The 20,298-nt window shown below is 39.2% G+C and overlaps 1 long non-coding RNA gene across 1 annotated transcript; it reads left to right on the top strand.

Moving 5' to 3' along the window:
- Positions 1-1,359: 1,359 nt before the first annotated feature.
- LOC132712619 (uncharacterized) lies at positions 1,360-15,054 on the top strand. Its single transcript, XR_009623275.2, has 2 exons — positions 1,360-1,569; positions 14,586-15,054. It is a non-coding gene; the product is annotated as an uncharacterized LOC132712619 (long non-coding RNA).
- Positions 15,055-20,298: the final 5,244 nt, after the last annotated feature.

Below are 20,298 nucleotides of genomic sequence, written 5' to 3'. Positions count from 1 at the left end.
TATTTCTTACAGATGTTCCAATGCATCATTGTTGCTCTCTATCTTTAATTCTAACACTATGAATTCATTTGAAACCAATCAGTTAGCAATGTCTCCCATAATCACATAGTAACTTAGATTTTTACCACTTGCATAATTTACCATTTGCATAATTAATGCAATACACAAAAAACTATTCCCCCTTATCTTGCTTATGTGCTAATTATTTCATAAAGGAATAATTTCAGCATACTGTATGCTTGGGAGGCCTCCAATGAGATAAGAATCATAACAATTCCTTAAATAAGTTTTTGATTGTAATATATAATATTTTATATTTCTGCACTGAATCAGTGATTTAATGAATCCAATTTTGCCCAAACTGATATAAATTGTTGTGATAATACCAAGCAATTATGACTGTAAATATGTTTGTATCTTAATTAATAATAGGTCTTAATTTTAGCATAATTGGTTACCTTCATCCCCCTCCTACTCTAATATGAATTACTAAATCTAATAGAACTGACATTAAGACTTGATTCTAAGAACATAGCCCACAGAGTAAATCCCATTAATTTTAGGGTTATAATTCCTTATAAAAGTTTGTACCACATTCAAAATTTGAGTTTCTCTTAACATAAAATCTTAATATTCTAAGATTGTTATAAGCAATCTGTTAAATATAAACCTGTCTCACATGATTAATGAGAAATTACCGTATTTCTTTATTTTTTTATTTATAGTGTATTGATTATTGCTATTGATAAATTGGATTTTAACCAAACTCTGCAGTTTTTAAGAATATAAGATATTCAACTACATAAACTTAATTAACGAAACATGAAAATCTTTATATAATAAATTTAGTCTTACATTATTTAATTCTGTGGTGTTTGTAAATTCCTTTGTTATTCATTCCTTTTAATTATTCTTTTTTGCCCTATTCCTCTTTTTTTTTTACTTCCTTTCTCAAAAACCACAACATTAACACTATGGTGCGGCAGCATATTGGACTGAGGGGGTTACATCACCTTATCCCCTGAAAATGTTATGCTCGCTAATTTTTTTTTTTTAATTTGATTTATATGCCGCCCTTCTCCGGAGACTCAGGGTGGCTTACAATGCGTTAAGCAATAGCCTTCATACTTTTGTATATTTATACAAAGTCAGCTTATTGCCCCCACAAACTGGGTCCTCATTTAACCTACCTTAGAAAGGATGGAAGGCTGAGTCGACCTTGAGCCTGGTAAGATTCGAACCTGCAGAAATTGCAGGCAGCTGTGTTAATAACAGGGTGCATTAAACCACTGTACTACCAAGGCTCTTCTCTGGTTTATTTCAGGGCTCATTTTAAAATGTTGGCTTAAATAACTTTAAATGGTTCAATGCCTAATTTTCGGAGAAGTTTCTGCTTTTGTCATGGACCTGTCTGAACCTTAAGAAACCTGTCAGATGATGGCAGTGATTGAACGGAGGGAGAAATCTGAGAATTGCAACTGTTCCTAAAATGACTCCCAATTCCTGGTCAGCACCAGGTGGCCTCTGTCTATAGCCAGTTCTCCTTTTGGAAGGTATTCTGCAGAAAAGGTAAGTGAAGGCAGGTGGGGGGGAGGGGTAGGAGGCATGAGATGTGGGACCTGGTAGGGCGGGAAGCAGGCATAACACCTGCGGGGACTCAGTCAGGTATGAAGTCTGTAGCGAATTGGCTTTGATGAATTGGCTGCAGTGAGTTTGCTGTGGCGAGTTGTCCCAAGTACAATAAAGTGGCTACTTGAAGAGGTCAGGAAACAACTAATAGGATTCAATATGATTTCATACCTGGTAGTAGAGTAGTAGCTTAATAATAAGTGACCAATTCCCAATAGAAGAATCACTTTTCATCAAATAGAATGATTAGAATTCCTTAAATACTTAATTATTTAGTATTAGACATAAAAACATATAATAGCAATAGCACTTAGACTTATATACCGCTTCATAGTGCTTTTACAGCCCTCTCTAAGCAGTTTACAGAGTCAGCAAATTGCCCCCAATAATCTGGGTCCTCATTTTACCCACCTCGGAAGGATGGGAGGCTGAGTCAACCTTGAGCCTGGTGAAAATTGAACTGCCAAACTGCAGCGTACATACTAATGTTTTTTGTTCTATTTTTGCTTCTCTGTGTTACGATGATGACTCATTAGTTTGCTAATGATTTATGGATTGGCATGCTGACTAATATCTCATTCAGGATATATTCTGCAGAAAGCCAGATGATTATTGAGTATTTTGTTTCTGTTAAAATTGTATAGCACTAGATTTGTAATAATTAATAACTAATATCTCATTTAGGATATAATGTATTCTGCAGAAAGCCGGATGATTATTGAATATTCTACTTCAGCTAAAATTATATAGCACAAGTTATAAAGAAAGAAAGCAAATTATGATCTGATACAGAACAATAAAAGGTTCTAACCCATAACTGTAAAATCTGTTTTCTCAGTATTTAAGAATTTAGTAGCATGCTCTTTTGCATATTAAATAGAAATAATCCCTAATATGTAAATGTGATTATAAACTGAAATCCTACCTTGAATGTCTGGGAAATAATCCCCACTGAACTCAGTGGGACTTTCTTGAAAAGACTTTATATGCACTGTAACTAATAGGGGGTTTTCTCTTAAAAGCTGCAGTCCAGAAGCCAGAACAGCTGTCTACCATAGATCCACCCACTCAGTGTGAAATCTTTATAGAAATGTTATATTTGGAGCCTTTCATTATTTTACAATGCTAGTGTCATGCATGAAAGAGTAACATCTGCCTGGGATATGTGATAGCAAGTTTAAATGTTAATGTATCTCTCTCTCTCTCTGAGAGAGAGAGACAGAGAGACAGAGAGAGACAGAGAAAGAGACAGAAAGAGAGAGGGGGAGGGAGAGAGAGACAGACAGACAGAGAGGGAGAGACAGAGAGACATGCCCTCATTTAAGTAAAAAAAATTGTTAAACATCCCAAATCACCTTTGGGTGCAATCCATTTGTTCAAAAGGTATATTTCTGCTGTTGTTTTTTTTTGTCTAAAAATTCTAAATTAAAATAGCCATTATACGAAAAGGAATAGTTAAGGAAGCACTGAAATAAACAAAGATGCAAAGTGTTTGTCCCGTTTATCATGGCTGCATCTCAAAATAAGCCAGGACATACATAAAAATCATATCTACCATGTTTCCCTGAAAATAAGACCCTGTCTTATATTTTTGAACCCTGAAATAAACGTTTGGTCTTATTTTCGGGGAGGTCTTATTATTTTGTGGCACGTGGAGCAAGATGGGGCTCTTCTTGCCATCTTACCTGATTTCCAGCTCTGTCTCCCTAACCCTAACCAGAGAAAATGGTGGGACCAGCTGCCCATGCATTTAAATATTTTCGGGGAGGGCTTATTTTCAGGGGAGGGCTTATTTTCGGGGGAGGGTTTATTTTCGGGGGAGGGTTTATTTTCAGGAGAGGGTTTATTTTCAGGGGAGGGCTTATTTTCAGGGGAGGGCTTATTTTCAGGGGAGGGTTTATTTTCGGGGGAGGGTTTATTTTCAGGGGAGGGCTTATTTTCAGGGGAGGGCTTATTTTCAAGGGAGGGCTTATTTTTGGGGGAGGGTTTATTTTCAGGAAAATTTGGTAGGTGAGTGTGTGTGTTTGTATGTATTCACATAATTGCCCTACCCCATTTTTCTGTGTAAAAGATTGAACACCAATCATGGATATTAGACAGTCTGTATTATAAATTTCGGATTTGAACCGCTGAACTGCCAACTTGTCATTCCTGTTACTTGTCCCAGCTTCTGCCAACCTAGCAATTCAAAAGCACATAAAAAATGCAAGTCAAAAAATAGGGACCATTTTTGTAGGGAAGGTAACAGCGTTCCGTGTGCCTTTGGCATTTAGTCATGCTGGCCACATGACCACAGAGATGTCTTTGGACAGCGCTGGTTCTTCGGTTTTGAAACGGAGATGACCACTGCCCCCTAGAGTCAGGAACAACTAGCACATATGTGCGAGGGGAACCTTTACTTTTACCTTATTATAAATTTCAACTTGCAACTGACATTTCTAACTTTCAGGCTTCCAGTAATTTCATATTTTCCTCCTACAATAAAAAGGCAAAATTGATATTTTGTGCATTGGCTGCTAAAGGAAAAATATCATTTTTTTTCTCACGATTCTAATGTGAAAAACAAAAGAAATTTGGATTTTAGGTTTATATACTACCCCATAGTGCTTTACAGCACTCTCTGAGCAGTTTGCAATGTAGAAGTATTATTTGCATATTGCCCCCAACAAACTAGGTCCTCATTTTACTGATCTCAGAAGGATGGAAGGCTGAGTCAACCTTAAGCCCCATCAGAATCAAACTCCAGGTTGTGGGCAGAATTTGTGTGCAATGCTGCCCTTTAAGCAATGAGCCACCAGGTCTCTCCACAAAGCACAAGGAATATGCCACACACAACCACAACTCCATGTAAACGCATATTAGAGGTATGCATGCTTCAAAAATGATTTCTCAGAAGTGCTTCAGAGCTCATATACAGTATGCATGAGCACAGCATTTCTTTAGTATTAATTCATAAAGCCTGAAAACATATATAGGTTTTTTTGAGAGTTAGATTAATTGACTCTTTAAAGCAGCCCTATCTATTTTGTAGGTTCATGAAAAAAATTGATTACTTAGTGGTAAAGACCACACGTGCCTTAATTATTATTATTATTATTATTATTATTATTATTATTATTATTATTATTATTTTATTTCTATACCGCCCTTCTCCTGAAGGACTCAGGGCGGTGTACAGCCTATTTAAAAACACAAGACAAAACATTGATTAAAAATTTAAAATAATTAAATAAATTTGGCTCAATTTAAAACCCCACAAATTTAAAATACCCCAATTTAAAATTATTATGTTGATAGCCCAGCCTGGCGGAACAACAGGGTCTTCAGTGCGCAGCGAAACACCCGGAGGTCGAAGATCTTACGTATTTCCTTCTGAAGTAATTTTTCTAAATAATTTTTGAAGCAGGCACTGCCTGAGCATATATGTATGTGCATTAAAAGCTCTATTACTCATTTTGAATACAAGTGTGACAAACATTTCTAAGTCAAAACATTGACTCATTTGCCAATGTATCATTCTAAGTGTGTCAGAAGAGATCCTCTGACATCCTGAGAACAACTTGACTTCAAAATGTTTTTCTGTCCTCTAGGTTCAGATGTTGCTACTAAGACTTTCTGAAACTCTTAGTAGTTTTGAACTTTAATTCAGTTTACTTTAGGACTTCACTTTAATATAAATTGTTTTGCCAATGTCTTTTGTGCATGTCCATGCATGCCTATGAAACACAGGAAAGGCCTTGAAATGGGTAGCATTTGACCTTTCAAGGGGATGCCACATTTCATCAGTTAAGCAGTAGATTGAGATTTTGCAAATTTTCCTTCCTGTGTTTCAGATGGTCTTATTGGATGTGGGAAAATTCACTGAAGAAAGGGTTTATGTTTGGAAGAGTGAGCACTAATGCAAACCAGGCTGCCAAAGAACTTGGTGGCTGGACACCTTCAAAGCTGAAGATGGAGCATAAAATCACATGCTCCACCTTCAGCCGAAGCATAAAAAAACTCAAAGAAGCAATGGAAAGTTGGAAAATAGAATAGAATAGAATTCTTTATTGGCCAAGTGTCATTGGACACACAAGGAATTTGTCCTTGGTGCATATGCTGTCAGTGTACATAAAAGTACAGAGCCTTGGTAGTACAGTGGTCTAAGCACCCTGTTATTAACACAGCTGCCTGCAATTTACTGCAGGTTCGAATCTCGCCAAGGCTCAAGGTTGACTCAGCCTTCCATCCTTTCTAAGGTAGGTAAATTGAGGACCCAGTTGTGGGGGCAATAAGCTGACTTTGTATAAATATGCAAAAAGGATGAAGGCTATTGCTTAGCACATTGTAAGCCGCCCTGAGTCTCCGGCATATAAATCAAATTAAAAAAAAGAAAAAAAAGAAAAAAAATACATTCATCAAGAATCATAAGATACGACATTTAGTGATAGTCATAGCTTACTAATAAGCAATCAAATCATACTAGGAAACAAATAAAACTATATGAATTGTAGAGATACAAGCAACAAGGTTATAGTCAGTGGTGAAATGCAGCCGGCTCTATCCGGCTCGTGTGAGATGGTAGTGCTGGCAGCAGGTGGTTCGGTGAGCCGGTAGCAGGAGGCTCCACCCCTCAAAACTGGGTACATCATCACATCCTGGTTTTGACCTTCTGCGCATGTGCAGGAGGCTTTGTGCATGCGCAGATGACAGCACTCTCTTGAGTGAAGTGAGCACATATGCTGACGACAGCATGTGCACGAGTGCAGCGTCCGTGTGCATGGTGTGTGCACATTAATGAGCCAGTAGGAAAGGTAAGTGCATTTTACCCCTGGTTATAGTCATAAGTGGGAGGAGATACCATGTTTCCCTGAAAATAAGACATCCTCTGATAATAAGCCCAATTGGGCTTTTGAGCACATGCCCTAAAATAAGCCCCCCTGAAAATAAGCCCTTCCCAAAAATATTTAAACACATGCGCAGCTGGTCCCCACCATTTCCTCTGGTTTCCTCCATGCACCCCAAAATAATAAGACGTCCCCAAAAATAAGTCCAAGCACTTATTTTGGGGTTCAAAAAAATATAAGACATGATCTTATTTTCTGGGAAACATGGTAGGTAATAGGACGGATGACTAGAATAATAGTAATACAGTTAGTAAATAATTTGACAGTGTTGTGGAAATTGATTGTTTAGCAGAGTGATGGCGTTCAGGAAAAAACTGTTCTTGTGTCTAGTTGTTCTGGTGTGCAGTGCCCTATAGCATTGTTTTGAGGGTAGAAGTTGAAACAATTTATGTCCAGGATGTGAGAAGTCTGTAGATATTTTCACAGGCATCTTTTTGACTCATGCAGTATACAGTATATAGGTGTGGAGAGACCTAGACCATAGAATCATCAAGAGTTGGACATGACTGACTGGATATCATCATCATCTGCACCAGATAAGACTAAATATGGTGTTTGAACAACAACAGCAACAAAAAGAGACCTATCCTTCATGGGTTACATCTAAACTTGACATTCAATAAGAAAATCAAATCACTTGGCTCATTTTTTAAAAAAAGAATGGCCTTGCTAACAAATTATCCAAGGGGTTTGAGGCAACCTTCAAATACATCAACAGGAGTCACAACACTTCTTAACGGTATCTTATAGGTTTCTCATGCAAATCTGTGTCAATCTCGTTTCAGAGATTGTTCCCCTGAAATCTTTAAATTGTAGTTAAAATGTCATTAAGGAAGACTGATAAGATGAAAATCTGTGATAATGATGCTGTAATAAAAACAGCATCAAGCATAATTCTAATACATACTGTATCTATTCTCTGACTGGGAAATATTAGTTGTTTTTAAGGTAGCCTGATGGGTGAAGTGCTACAACATGCTTTATTTTTTAGGAAATCTGCAATGCAATGATCATACTACAAAATAAAACTTGTTGAGCAAATTTGATTTAGTGGTTTAAGGCACCAGGCTAGAAGGCTAGGAGAGAGTGAGTTTTAGTCCTGACTTCGGCGTCAAGCCAGCTGGGTGATTTTGGGCAAGTCATTCTCTCAGCCCTTTCACAATAGATCAGGTCAGAAAACATCCTACACACATTTGATTGGATATAGGCCCATGATGGCAAACCTATGGCACGCATGCCACAGGTGGGACGCGGAACCATATCTGTGGGCACGCGAGCGTTGCCCTAGCTCAGAACCAGCACGCATGTGCACGCCAGCCAGCTGATTTTCAGGCATTCTGGGCCCACCGGACGTTGGGAAACAAGCCATTTCCGGCCTCCAGAGGGCCTCCATGGGAGTGGGGAAGGCCGTTTTCGCCCTCCCCAGGCTCCTAGAAAGCCTCTGGAGCTTGGGGAGGGCGAAAAACAGGCCTACTGGGCCCACCGGTAACCTTTTTGCCATCGTGTGCCAAAAGCGGGGGGAGCATGAGGGTGTCATGTGTGCATGCACGGGGGGCATTGAATTATGGGTGTGGGCACACACGCACACGACCCCTGTGCTCCCCTCGCTTTTGGCACCCGACGGCAAAAAGGTTAGCTATCACTGATATAGGCTATAGTTGTCGAATTTTGAAAGTTTGTCTGAGCATCTTTTTCATGCGTTTGCTGACGCCCAGGCTTTAGCTCTCTGTGGTTCCCTACAATCCTAGCAAGAAGGCAATAGCAAGACACATCTCAAAACATTGCCAAGAAAATGGGGACTTGTCCAGGCAGTCTCCAGGACTCAAGACTGAAGAGAAGAAAAAGAGAGACATTTTTAAAATGTTGGATCTCCTTTTCTGTAATACAATGATAGGCAAAGCAGCGCGATGTGCCAAATAAATTGTCTGTGCATTTGGACAGAATATAAAATAATCTTAAATGGTTTTTGAATGCAATGCTGATCTTTTTCTTAACTAGGCTCTAGCTCAGTGATGGTTAACCTTTTCCAGACCAAGTGCGCACCCGAATTCCCAAAATGCAATGTGTGTGCGGCCCCTGTGCATGTGCCCCACCCCTGCACATGCATGTGCAGCCCCATACATGTGTGCATGTCCCCTGCACATGCCCTGCCCCCACGCATGTGCCACACACACCCCACACCCCCCACACATATGCCCACATGTCCCCCACATGCATCCTGCCCCCCAAGCATGATCAGCAGAGAGCTGACGACCAGCTGGCAGGCCTGCATGCATGCACCCATGGCAGGCACGCATGTATGCATGGCACAGCTGAACTGGCTCGCGTGCTCAGAGAGAGGGCGCTGTGGCATGTGTACCATAGGTTCGCCATCACAGCTCTAGCCTAACCAGAGTTGTAAGCCAAGAATCAGGATCCCAGCAAGCCCCTGAAGATGATACTTGAATCCTAAGGGGTCCTTTAACATTTCCTTCTATGCTATTTTCTATCCAGTATCAAGCTGAAGATTTAGTTCTCCCATTATCTGATCTTTCCAAAACATCTGCAGTTTCTCAGTCACCAAAATGTTTTTCGATCTTTGGAGTCAATAACCTGGAAGGAGAACAGATCACTTGGTCCTACCAGCTTTCTTCAGACATCAGTTGATGATAGGAAGGTCCTAGAATAAATGTGGTTCTGGTAGTGAGCCAGGGAACTGAAGTGCTTTGTCAAAATTCATATTTGTTCTTGCTTCTCCCACTTACTTTGAATACCCATCCATAGCTCACTTCTTCAAGGTCTTCAATCAAAATAAAACTATTTGTGTATTTGATAATCATGAAGGGACTTTGAAGATACAATTTCTTCTAGCTGATTTCCATCATTGAATAGCGAATGCTGAAAGCAACATCAAATAGCTGGATTTAAGCATACCAATTCAGGTTATTTCAGATAATGGTACTGCTAGAAATTTCATTATTTGCTAGTGGTGAGAACCAACAAATTGGAAGCCTAAATAGAACTTGGAAAAGCACGTGGAAAATGAGGGATATGTGAGCCACAGATTTTGGAATAGGTGAAAAATGTATTAATATTATATTGATAAATTCCATTCATGTCCAAAGATGTCCATTTGCAATTTCAAAAATATTTTCCCCATGTGTTCCTGTAACTGAATCTCTTGCTTAGATGCCCACTTGACACAAAGCTCATCTGAAGTTGATGTTTTTGCCTCATGTTCTATACACACATATGAAAGCTGGAGGACTCAAGAGAATTATTTTAGTGGTTTTAAAAACTGCTTGCCAGAGCATCTGCCTAAACATTTCCATGATACAGTCTTTTGATTGCCAGAATGCTGTTTTTGAAAAAGCCAATTCATTTCTAAGATTGTCAGATCTGTTAAAATGCTTGCTTTCAATACCTGACAGTACCATTGTTACAGGACCAAGACATTGTTACAGGGATGGGTTCTACTCACCTTTACTACCAGTTTGCAACAGGGCCGCGCATGCGCAGAAGCGTTCTGATGATGTCAGGGTCGGTGGGCGGAGCCTCCCTCCGGTTTTACTACCGGTTCAATAGAACCGGTCCGAACTGGGGCAAGCCACCACTGGACCAAGTTTAAACAAATTTCTTTCAATCCCAGTTTTGATATTCATTTCCCCCCATAAAAATATGGTAGTGTGATTACAATATTAGACAAGGAGCAGAAAGACTCCGGTTCTAGTCCAATCTTAGCCATTATCTCCTAGTCCATCTTACCTTAAATAATAGTTATTTAAAAAAATAGTTGTGGGTAAAAAAAAAAAAATAGGAGTGCTACATAAATGTCCAAAAGTGAACTTTTGAACAAAATGCTGAATATAAATCTAATAATTAAACATGGATGCATGGATGAAGGATGAGAAGTCCAGAAAATCATTTTTAAAAGTTACTGTATTTTTTTAGAGTATAAGACGCAGGTGGATCGGCCTCCCGGAATACCCACAATCAGCTGTTCCCAGAGGTGAATTTTAGCAACAGGTTCCTTGGTTGTGAGCTCTGTGCCTTGCTTTTTTTTGCTTTTTTTTCTGCCTCTGAAACTTCTGAAACAGAGTTTCAGAAAAAAAGCCTCTGAAACTCTGTTTGGAGGCTTCTTTTCTGAAGCTCTGTTTGGGGGTTTCTTTTCTGAAGCTTCATTTCTGATGCTTTTTTCAGCCTCTAAAACCTCCGTTTGAGAAGGTGGGTGGGGCTACATTCAGAGTATAAGACGCACCCAGATTTTCACCCTCTTTTTTGGGGGGAAAAGATGCATCTGAAAAATACAGTATGCTTTCAATGTCCTGTCTCAATTCCTGGAGGCTGAGTGATCTGGATGGTGAAAAACCAATTTTGACTTAATCCTACAAAGACTGAGTGGTTGTGAATATTAGGACTCCCCAGATCCAGGAATTTTCCATCTTTTATCTTGGATAGGGTTGTTCTTCCCCATTCAAGAGTGATCTATTTAGGGGTCTTCTTGAACTCACAACTCCTGCTTGGCATCTGATCTGATTGGATTAGATAATTTTCAACTCTTCCCTTCCAACTCTTATTATTTTATATTCTATGATATTGTTTCCAGGTGTGCACCTCCCTGGATCAGGAAGCTCTTATAGACAGTCACTCATGCCTAGCTTCCCAACTGCACTGACCAAAATTATTTCCACTTGGCTTACATCATCTGATATCTTAAACACAGTATTAAAATACAAATCAAATAAATGGATAAAATGCCTGAATCAACTGAGAAACTCTTCAGTAAATTAAAACTCCCAAATAAGATGTTTAATATATGCCAGGGATTACATAGAAAATCGTGCCCAGACCATAAAGTAAATGAGAAGAGTTCCTAAGGTGTAGCTATAGATGTTCACCATAACCTGAAATCTTTCAAAAAGTTTCTTTTAAAGCCATCAGTTTAGGAACTGTTCGATATGATTATTCTATAACAATCAAAGGTCATCAGCATACAGAAGGATTTTATTTGTTTAATTAGCTTCTGTAGTGGGAGATGCTCGATCAGGGATAGAAAACTCTCAAATCAGAATCCCCGTCTCAGTCCTGAGTGGTTGGTAACGTAGCAACAGGCTGCAGCTTTTCATTATCATCATAATTTGCTACCTTACCTTTGGAAATGTCCAAAGATGACATTTCAGTCAGGCCAAGCTGGTCCATAAACTAGCTGAAGTATGAAGCTTACTCTCTAAAGGAGAGAATGAACTTTGAACAGACCCATCAGACAATACATAACAACCTGTAATACTGCTAATATTTTAAGTGAAAGAAGGGGTAAAATATAATCATGCTTAAAAACAGTAATTATGAAGCCAGCAGGATTGCTGCAAAATTAGGCCAATTCACTCATCCCACATTTACAAACAAAGCAACAGGAGTCCCCCCCCCCATTGTATTTCGTGAAGGAAAATGCGAAAAATGAAATGGAAAAAATTACACAAAAACCTCAAGTGACAAGAAATAAAGAGCATTTAGGTTAGGGGATAGTTTAGAAATCACAGTACAAGTCGAAAGAAAAAGAAGCAGGGCAGCTCTAGTAAAACATAGTGAGGTTTCTTAGTACAGGAGGTAAACAAGGGTGAAATGCTACCAGTTCAGTTTTCTTAATATTGAGTTTCAAGCCAATTTTTGCACTCTCCTCCTTCACCCGCATCAAGAGGCTCTTTAGTTCCTTTTCACTTTCTACCATTAAAGTGGTATCATCTGCATAAAAATCTTTTTAATTCTAGTTAAATCTTAAAATTAAAGGATATAGTATAGTAGAGGTGGGGAACAATGGGCCCTTTATGACTTGTGGACTTCAACTCCCAATTTTCAATTCAATTCTGGGAGTTGAAGTCCACGAATCATAAAAAGGCCATCACTCCCTGCCTCTGTAGTATAGGAATCAATTCTTTCTCTTGTACCATGATTCCACTTGTCTCCTTATCTGAGGTAGCATGAATCTACAATAGTGGCAGGAAGTCAACCAGCACTCACAATTTAAAATTAACAAGAGACTTTTGACGTTGCATTTTAATGAGGCGTCAAAAGATGGATATGGAAAGGACATGTATTTGATTGATTGTTCAAAAATATGCAATGCAATGCTTACTTCCAAAGTTATTAATTTCCCAGAAGGATTGGGAAGGGAAAGAGTGTAATTTTAATCATCTTGATCCTCATTCCCCCAGGTTTTCTTGGTGCTCAACAGAAATACTGTTCAAATATTGTCACTGTTCCAGGAACTTGTCCAGGTGGCATTAAAATCATATACAGAACCCTGGGAATCTTATTTCTCTCCATCATATTTGGATCCTTAATCCTACCACACTGATTTTATTTTTAAATCAGACTTGTCCATCAAGAAGAGCACAGAAAAGAACAACAAAGATGATTAGGGGACTGGAAGTTAAAACATATAAAGAATAGTTGCTGGAATTGGGTATGTCTAGTTTAATGAAAAGAAGGATTAGGAGTGACAGAATAGCAGTATTCCAATATCTAAGGGTCTGCCACAAAGAAGAGCAAGTCGATCTATTGGCTCTCCATCACTGGAGGTTTTTAAGAAGAGTCCAGAGTCTCTAGACCAGTGATGGCTAACCTTTTTGCCATTGTGTGCCAAAAACGGGGGGAGCACGGGTGTGTGTGTGTCATGCACATGTGTGCCTGCACCCATAATTCAATGCGCCTCACCCCCCTCACTGCACATGCGCGCATGACCCCCCTGCACTCCCCCAGCTTTTGGCATACAATGGTACGGTGGGACCGGAAGGCCCGTTTTTCACTCTCCCCAGGCTCCAGAGCCTTCCTAGGAGCCTGGGGAGGGCAAAAACGGACTTCCCCATCCCCCAGATGCCCTCTGGTGGCCAGAAATGGCCCATTTGCCAACTTCCGGAAGGCCTGAAAATCAGCTGGCTGGCACACGCATGCCCGCCAGAGCTGACCTAGGGCAACGCTTGCGTGCCCACCCATATGGCTTTGCGTGCCATCTGTGGCACTTGTGCCATAGGTTCGCCATCACGGCTCTAGACAGTCACTTATCTGAAATAGGTACTCCTGCTTGAGCGGAAGGCTGGACTAGAAGACCTTCAAAGTCCCTTCCAGCTCAGTCTAGTCTAGTCTATTCTCCAAAGCACCTGATTTTGCACCTTTTTTTTTTTTTTTTGCAGTATTTGTTAATCAAATGCTACAGTCATTAAATGAAGACCATGGTCCCTAAAATAGCATTGTTTGCCACAAACTGGAAATAAATGCCAAAAATTGGTAAAAATCACCAAAAATTGCAGGGCAGTCACCTCATCATGGGATGCTGCAAACAGCCTTAAATGGGAGCCAGTTGTCAAACATTCAAAATCTATCGTGTGTGTGTGTGTGTGTGTGTGTGTGTGTGTGTGTGTTAGGGATAGGTTCTACTTACCTTTACTACTGGTTTGCATCACGCACACGCATGCGCTCTGTATGCACAGATCACCTATGATGACATCCGGGTCAGTGGGCGGAGCCTCCCGCCGGTTTTACTACCGGTTCTTGCGAACCAGTCTGAACCGGGGGCAACCCACTACTGGTGTGTGTGTGTGTGTGTGTGTGTGTGTGTGTGTGTGTGTGTGTGTCCCCATGCATGTATGCAGCCATTGAAACTTCAGAATCAGGTCATAAGTTCCATTTTGTAGGTCCATTGTTATTTTGAATGTCATTAAGCAAGGACTACCTGTATTTCAGTGGCTACTTCTCCAGCTAAGCCTATCAACACAGAACAAGAAAATGAGACAGAGACAGAGGGAACAAAATAAAACAAAGCTAACCAAAAGCAGCACAACTCAGATGATTTTTCATGAAGCAAAATTAAGGTGTTAACATTCATCCAGCTTCCGCTAGTTCCTAGATTGCTATATATTGCCTAGATTTCCAGTCCCTGATCGTATGGGCCTTAACACATCAAGTCTGGATAATTGAAGTCCTCCTTTGAATGGCTGCCTGATTTCTTACACCATTTCAAGATCATTTTGATCAAAAGAGCAGTAAGTGGCATCATCCTAGTCTTAATGTTCTGTCCCTTGTGATTTTGTGCAGGAATCCAGTCTTCCGGTATATTCCAGCATCCAGGGCTGTCTACAAGATCCTGTTGCAGAATGAATCCTACAAACAAACAGAATCCTGGCATCACCTTGCAAACCCCACCCCTTTAGGGTCATGTTTGCAATATTATGAAACACATAAAAAAGGATTGAGGCTTCCATCATGAATCCCAATGCTCATTTTCACCAATCTGGTCCCTGCTTGTTTGTCCTGCAAACTATGTCGGCTGGCGACACCCAGGGGGAGAGCCTTCTCTGTGGGAGCTCCTGCCCTTTGGAACGAACTGCCCCCGGAAATACGCACAATCTCTGACCTCCGAGTTTTTCGCTGTGCCCTCAAGACCCTGCTCTTCCGACAGGCAGGGTTATCTTTGTAAAGGAATTTTAAATTCGGAGTTTTAAATTTTTGGGTTTTAACGAATCTTGGCCGTAAATGTAATAATTTTAATAATTTTTAAATTTAATTGGGATTTGTATTGTGTTTTTTACTTGGCTGTGCTCCGCCCCCAGTCCTTCGGGAGAGTGGCGGTATAGAAATAAAATTATCTATCTATCTATCTATCTATCTATCTATCTATCTATCTATCTATCTATCTAAATAGCACTGATTAGATATCATACCTTTGACATCCAGAGCAATACTTCCCACAATGTGCTTTCTTCTGTTTATTCTATAGAGCCTATATCCAGAAATGATGGGTGCCACTGAGGCTTTCCATCCTTCACAGTTTTGTTCTCTTGATTCTATCTACATTGCTGTAATCAGTCACTGCAAATCCTTCCACTTTCGCTTGGTGGTTAGCATTGTCAGTACCTTTGAGACAAGTATGACCTGGATGACCGAGAATCTCCATAGATATTGTCATGGAAATATCAAGTTTATCCATCATGTCCCTTTGGCATGAACTTTTTCCATAGCCTTTCATTCTGTCACATTTCTCCAATAACCTGCTTCCAACATTATCCTTATCTCTTATAGCATTTTCGGAAATGTCTACCGTCCATCAAACTCAGCACCTGCTGGCACTGCCCCAAGGATCAATTTCAAAAACTGTCCTGCTCCTTTTTTGATACCGCACAGGCATCTTGGCTCTGTTACTGTTGTTTCTTTCTGTACTGTAGGTTCAGCTTATCCCAGAAGATTCCCTAATCAGTGTCTATCAATCTAAATATTCCTTTGGGTTTCAATATCTCATCTATGCCTTAGTGCCGCTGGTCTAGATGATTCTGCACAGAGATATAAAATACTTCTGAGAATGCTATGTTTGGTCACTTAGACTTTATAGATTAAATTTCTCCTTATTTGTAGGTTGAATCTCTTCTTTTTCAGTTTCCATCCATTATTCCTTGTCTGGCCTTCAGGTGCTTTGAAACATAGCTTGACCCCCTCCTCTCTGTGGCAGTCCCTCAAATATTGGAACATTGCTATCATTTCTCCCCTGGTCCTTCTCTTCACTAGACTAGCCATGCCCAGTTCCTGCAACCGTTCATCGTATGCTTTAGCCTCCAGTCCCCTAATCATCTTGGTTGCTCTTCTCTGCACTCTTTCTAGAGTCTCAACATCTTTTTATAGTGTGGTGACCAAAACTGGATGCAGTATTCTAAATCTGGTCTTATTTCCTAACACCCTAGTAATGTAACTACCTGAATTTGGCTTCCAACATTGGCCAACTACACCCTAATGACATTGGTGCTACTACCTTCTCACCAGAAATACCCAGTCATTTATCTGCCCTACAGAAGCACTGAGATTAATGGGCATTTGTAAGACAGCCAGCATAGTGTAATGCTTAAGAGGCTGGCATGGCTCAAGAAAGACTTGAGTTGAAGTTCAGCCTCATCCACAGAATGTAGCTGGGAGTCTTCAGGCTAATCCAAACTACCATCCAGGGTTATTATTGGGGGAAGGGGATTAAGAAGAGGCTGTACAACGTCTTGAGCACCTGAAGAAAAATCAGGGAATGCATTTAACCACTAGAAAAAATTTCTGGGTCTCTGCTTCCACTTTAGAAGAATTTCTCTTGATTTAGACCATAATACTAGTCTAAGAGCAGCAACCAAGCCATTGTAGAATCATAAAAAAAGATCCAAATCTGTATTTTGTATGAGGACCTGCTTAATATTAACTCCTACACTGAGACAAATCTTTGAAAATACTGAGTCCATGGCAAATGATCCCCTATAAGAACACTCATCAGTTTTATTTATTTATATTTACATAATGGAGCTTTAGTAGAAATATCAAGGGAAGGCTAGGTAAAGCACATAAACCTTTTCAGTGCTTAAAAGGATAAGTATAATCAGTCAACTAGCACATAGTTACCTAGGAAATGCTTTTGTCTGTAATGAAGAAAATAGGAGAGCTTACCAAAAATTAAGCTCCCCTTTTCAAAAAAAACAAACAAACAAACAAACCTTGAGCAAAATGTTTATTACCATGTGCATGGCCTGCTCTTTTGACAGCAATTTCACTAGCTTTCATTTTTTAAAAAAAAAAAGTCATGCAGATAACAATATATTAGACACCGCTGGAAGAGTTTTCTCAGTAGTTTAGAATCTTAATCTGCCTGGGCTCATTTGGTGAGATTTCAGTATATCCCCTGCATTCTGAAAATTATTAAAGCAAAAATGTCAAATGCAATCCGATTTCAGAGAGTCACAGAATCCCAGGGCAGGCCTGTGTTTGAAATTTCTATCTAAACCCAGCTGTGGTTTACACATTTTTTTTTAAAAAAAAGAATGCACCTACAGATTTCAATGTTTATCCCTATCTGCAGTTTCTCCTTCCAGTGCTGTTGTTGTTGTTATTGTTGTTGTTGTTATTTACTTTATTCATTAAACATGAAACTCAGTCAACTGAACATTCAAAAATGCATCACAAATACCATTGACTGGTGCTAATGGTTGATACGGGTTGCTGCCAGCATCCTAGGTATCAATCAAGTACCTTCTTAAGATGTACGATGTTCCAAGTAGCCCAGTTTTTTGCAGTTCTGCTGGTGTTATTGCAGGAAGCTGCAATTTCTTGATGTATCTTATAAAATTCTTGGACATGGTACCAGGTGTCCCGATGACAATGGGTATCACTGTTACATGTTTCATCCATAGCTGTGTAGTTTTGATGGCCAGGTTGCGATATTTCATGATTTTTTTTTTCAGTTCTTTTTCTCCAACTTTGGCAACTCCTGATACCCCAATGTCAATAATTGTACGTTTTGGCTTTCGACAACTGTGATATCTGGCGTGTTCCAAATGACGATACGTGTGTATTCAAAAGTCACACAGGATCTTCACCTTCTCATTTTCAATAACTTTTTCCACTTTATGTTCCCATGACTTTTTGGATACAAGTAAGTCATATTTTTAACATAATGACCAGTGGATTAATTTAGCAACTCGGTCATGTCTAGCTTTGTAATCAGTTAGTGCAATTTTGCTGCATTCACATATTAAATGTGAAACAGTTTCGACTTTGTCGTTGCAAAGTTATTATTTTTATTATCTTGATTTAGACCATAATACCAATCTAAGAGCAGCAGTTAAGCCATTGTACATAGCTATTATTATTATTATTATTATTATTATTATTATTATTATTATTTAATCTTTAGTGAGATTCACAGCCTTTGAGGCTGGTTAATAGCTCAGCAGCTCGAGTCCTAACCAAGGAACTAGGAACTGTTAAGGTATCGTCGGAGGATATAAGCTGTTCCGAGTAAGGTGGTTTTTTGTAGAGTCAAAATGTTCAAGTCCGGCAAATTTAGAATTTCTAAATAACGGGGTAGCCCTTTGGGTATTGCTCCAAGGGCTCCAATTACAATCGGGACAACACACAATTTCTTTTTCCACAGTCGCTCAACTTCAATTTGCAAGTCCTTTGTGATTTTTTCTTGCTGCTTATCTTCAATCCGTGCATCACCAGGTATTGCAATGTCAATGAACCATACTTTTTTCTTTTCAACTATTGTTATGTGAGGTGTGTTGTGGACCAAGTGCCTGTCAGTCTGAATCCTAAAGTCCCACAAGATCTTGAGTTTCTCATTCTCTAAAACTTTCTCAACCTGATGTTCCCAGTGGGTTTTGCTGTACTCAAATCCAAACTTCTGGCACAATTTCCAGTGAATGATCTTAGCAACACGGTCATGGCGTTGTAGGTAGTCAGTTTGTGAAATTTTGCTGCACCCACTGATCAGGTGGTCGACTGTCTCATCTTTCTCATTGCAGAGGTGGCATTTGCTGTTGGTGGTAACATGTTGAATTTTTGCCTTCATGCAGTTTGTGGCTAGGGCTTGTTCTTGAGCTGCCAAATAAAGCTTTCTGTTTCTTTTTTCAGTACTCCTGATCTTAACCAGTTCCAAGTTAGTTTCTGGTCAGCTTTGCCTTCAATACTTTTCAAGTATTGGCCATGCAGAGCTTTGTGTTTCCAATTTTCAGCTCACTGTTCAATTACTTCTTTCTTATATTCTGCTTTTGTTTTAGTTGTCTTTAAAAGGCCTCCTTTATTTACTTCCTTAATCATTGGTTCTTCACTTTTCTGGATGTAATCATTCAAGCTGCATTTTTCTTCTTCCACAGTCTGCTTTACTTGTAGGAGTCCTCGACCACCCTCTGCTCTTGGTAAATATTATTATTATTATTATTATTATTATTATTATTATTATTATTATTATTATTATTATTATTATGTTTTTATGCCCCCTGAACTTTCAGGGAAGAAACGATGAAGTTGGCTCTGTTAAAAGCCAACTCTGGACAAGGAGTTACTCTTTTGTGGAGACCACAAGAGAGTAGTTTCTGGAGGGTTTAAAGCTCCAGGGGATGAGAGAATAGCCATCTCAGAGTTACCAATCATTCCAGCAAATATCCATTAATTTTAAATCGAGTATCAGGAAAAAGAAACTTTCAACTGAAGCTCTGGAACACACTGCAAATGTATAAAATCTCTGATTTTTCTAGACTGTGGTGGTAATACCAACAGTAGTGTTTGGGACTGCGGTTTTATCTGCAGTAAAGATTCTAATCAACCAAGTCATATCTGGGACCTTTTTGCCAATCCCAGGTATTGGGAATAATCCCAGGAATTAAGAGTTAACTGTATGAAGTTAGAGAATTTGGCGTGGAGTTTGGATTCAGTGCATTGTATTTACACCTATCAAATTGCATTTGCTGTGATTTTTATTTAGAGAAATCCCTATCATAAATATGAGCAAGTTGTTTTCCTTGATTTTGTTAATAATACAGAATGCATCAAATAAATCCATACAGTATATGGTCCAAAATCCTATTTGGAAGTTGAGGGGTTGAAGGGAAGCATTCATGCAAAGAGTAAAAATGTTGATGACAGACAGCCCTTGACTTATAACCATTCAGATCCGGCCATGAATGATGTGAATGGGTTTTAATGTCTTTAATGCTTTTGATTTTTAAGTGTTTTTATAGTGATTTTTTGAGTGTATTGTGAGCCGCCCTGGGTCTTCGGAGAGGGGTGGCACATAAATTGAATAAATAAATAAATAAATAAATAAATAAACAAACAAACAAACAAACAAATAAATAAATAAATAAATAAATAAATAAATAAATAAATAAATTTCTTTAGTGATCTTTCAAAGTTAAAATGGCACAGAAAAAAGTAGTTTTCACACTTATGACTGTTTGCAGCATCCCCATGGTCACGTGATCAAAATTTGGACCCTTGGCAACTGCTT

Source organism: Pantherophis guttatus, chromosome 7 (genome assembly GCF_059756535.1).
Source record: "Pantherophis guttatus breed Tessera chromosome 7, ASM5975653v1, whole genome shotgun sequence".
Taxonomy (NCBI): Eukaryota; Metazoa; Chordata; class Lepidosauria; order Squamata; family Colubridae; genus Pantherophis; species Pantherophis guttatus.
The sequence above is the reverse complement of the archived record's forward strand: the minus strand, read 5'-3'. Positions and strand labels throughout refer to the sequence as shown.